The sequence below is a fragment of the Scylla paramamosain genome, chromosome 39 (genome assembly GCF_035594125.1).
Source record: "Scylla paramamosain isolate STU-SP2022 chromosome 39, ASM3559412v1, whole genome shotgun sequence".
In the NCBI taxonomy this organism is placed as follows: domain Eukaryota; kingdom Metazoa; phylum Arthropoda; class Malacostraca; order Decapoda; family Portunidae; genus Scylla; species Scylla paramamosain.
Window position 1 is genome coordinate 14,079,882 of NC_087189.1, and position 2,500 is coordinate 14,082,381.

At 37.1% G+C, this 2,500-nt stretch overlaps 1 protein-coding gene across 7 annotated transcripts in view; it reads right to left on the reverse strand.

The window, feature by feature from the left end:
- LOC135092256 (innexin inx2-like) overlaps window positions 1-2,500 on the reverse strand; it is a 74,466-nt gene that overhangs the window by 30,478 nt on the left and 41,488 nt on the right. The window contains exon 1 of one of the 7 annotated variants that reach the window (XM_063990652.1): window positions 1,955-1,978. The exons of the other annotated variants lie outside the window; for them this stretch is intronic. The gene's annotated coding sequence lies outside the window, so the exon portion shown is untranslated. Of the gene's footprint in view, window positions 1-1,954; window positions 1,979-2,500 lie in introns of those variants that run through there. 7 annotated transcript variants of the gene reach the window in all.

Here is a 2,500-nt window from a genome sequence, read left to right on the forward strand (position 1 = left end):
GAGAGAGAGAGAGAGAGAGAGAGAGAGAGAGAGAACATGAATAAATAAACAACAACAACAACTACTACTACTACTACTACTACTACTACTACTACTACTACTACTACTACTACTACTACTACTACAACTACTACTACTACTAATAATAATAATAATGGATTAGAATCTTTCATCTGCCTTCAAACGTTCATTTGTCAACAGCAACATGACTCTCTCTCTCTCTCTCTCTCTCTCTCTCTCTCTCTCTCTCTCTCTCTCTCTCTCTCTGAACATAGTCTTTTAATAAACAACATATACTATAACTATTTATTACTCTTCTCTACCACCACCACCACCACCACCATACCACCACCACCACACCACCACCACCACCACCATCACCACCACAGCCAACACCACCCAACCAAACACCCCGTGCTGCTCTGCTCTGCTCTCATCACCACGGTAATAAGTTTGTATAATAAATAACGCCGCACTATAGAGCACACACACACACACACACACACACACACACACACACACACTTCCCTCTAGAATCTACGGGGGACTTGCTTATAATCCTACTTCGTATTCTGAAACATTTATGCACTCCACCTCCACTACATTCAAAAGGCTCTATAAACTTATACGGGTTTATAAGGGTGGTTTTTTTTATGGTTCTAGTGACAGATTAATAAGATTTCTACATTATTACCAGGAAAAATAGTCTTGAGAAACTGGCTACTCATCTTTGTGGCCTTTGAAAATAATCGTGGTGTGAGAGCAAAGCGTTCAAATGGCTGTAGTTGAAGTTATACGGGTTTATAAGGGTGTTTTTATGGTTCTAGTGACAGATTAATAAGATTTCTACATTATTACCAGGAAAAATACTCTTGAGAAATCGGCTAATCATCTTTGTGGCCTTTGAAAATAATCGTGGTGTGAGAGAAAAGCGTTCAAATGGCTGTAGTTGAAGTTATACGGGTTTATAAGGGTGTTTTTATGGTTCTAGTGACAGATTAATAAGATTTCTACATTATTACCAGGAAAAATAGTCTTGAGAAACTGGCTAATCATCTCTGTGGCCTTTGAAAACCGTCGTGGTGTGAGAGCAAAGCGTTCAAATGGCTGTAGTTGAAGTTATACGGGTTTATAAGGGTGTTTTTTATGGTTCTAGTGACAGATTAATAAGATTTCTACATTATTACCAGGAAAAATAGTCTTGAGAAACCCGCTACTCATCTTTGTGGCCTTTGAAAATAATCGTGGTGTGAGAGAAAAGCGTTCAAATGGCTGTAGTTGAAGTTATACGGGTTTATAAGGGTGTTTTTATGGTTCTAGTGACAGATTAATAAGATTTCTACATTATTACCAGGAAAAATAGTCTTGAGAAATCGGCTACTCATCTTTGTGGCCTTTGAAAATAATCGTGGTGTGAGAGAAAAGCGTTCAAATGGCTGTAGTTGAAGTTATACGGGTTTATAAGGGTGTTTTTATGGTTCTAGTGACAGATTAATAAGATTTCTACATTATTACCAGGAAAATAGTCTTGAGAAACTGGCTAATCATCTCTGTGGCCTTTGAAAACCGTCGTGGTGTGAGAGCAAAGCGTTCAAATGGCTGTAGTTGAAGTTATACGGGTTTATAAGGGAGTTTTTATGGTTCTAGTGACAGATTAATAAGATTTCTACATTATTACCAGGAAAAATACTCTTGAGAAATCGGCTACTCATCATTGTGGCTTTTGAAAATAGTCGTGGTGTGAGAGCAAAGCGTTCAAATGGCTGTAGTTGAAGTTATACGGGTTTATAAGGGAGTTTTTATGGTTCTAGTGACAGATTAATAAGATTTCTACATTATTACCAGGAAAAATAGTCTTGAGAAACTGGCTAATCATCTCTGTGGCCTTTGAAAATAGTCGTGGTGAGAAAGCAAGCAAAAGGGTTTCTGAACACGGGAAAATAGAGGCGGGTACCTTCCAGTACTGGCGATGGTAGAGTCCTCAGTGAGTCTTCGAGGGAACAGAGTCACACACAGTCACGCAGAGTTACCAATACAAACTTGCTGAAAGTACTGCGCTGCCAAAGAGGGAGAGCAAGAATAAGGTCTTGTGAATTATAGCTTGTTGATATAATATACAGAACAGGAAAGATCTGAGGTCCACTTATTGTTATTGTGTACTGGAGAGGATGTGAATGAGTGGAATAACAGGACGCCAACTATGCTTATCCAGTTTTTGAAAGCTTATAGAGTTAGGAAGAATATATAGATGTGTATATTTTTTTTATTTTCGTATAACTGAAATGAAGAAATGAGCTGTAGTATTTTAAAACTATCTTGTACTATCCAACTGTTGTAGTGTGTGTGTGTGTGTGTGTGTGTGTGTGTGTGTGTGTGTGTGTGTGTGTTGACTCAAATGAAAAAAGAAAAGGAAGAGAAAAAAGAAGAGGAAAAAAGAAAAAAAGAAATAATAATAATAATAATAATAATAATAATAATAATAATAATAATAATAATAATA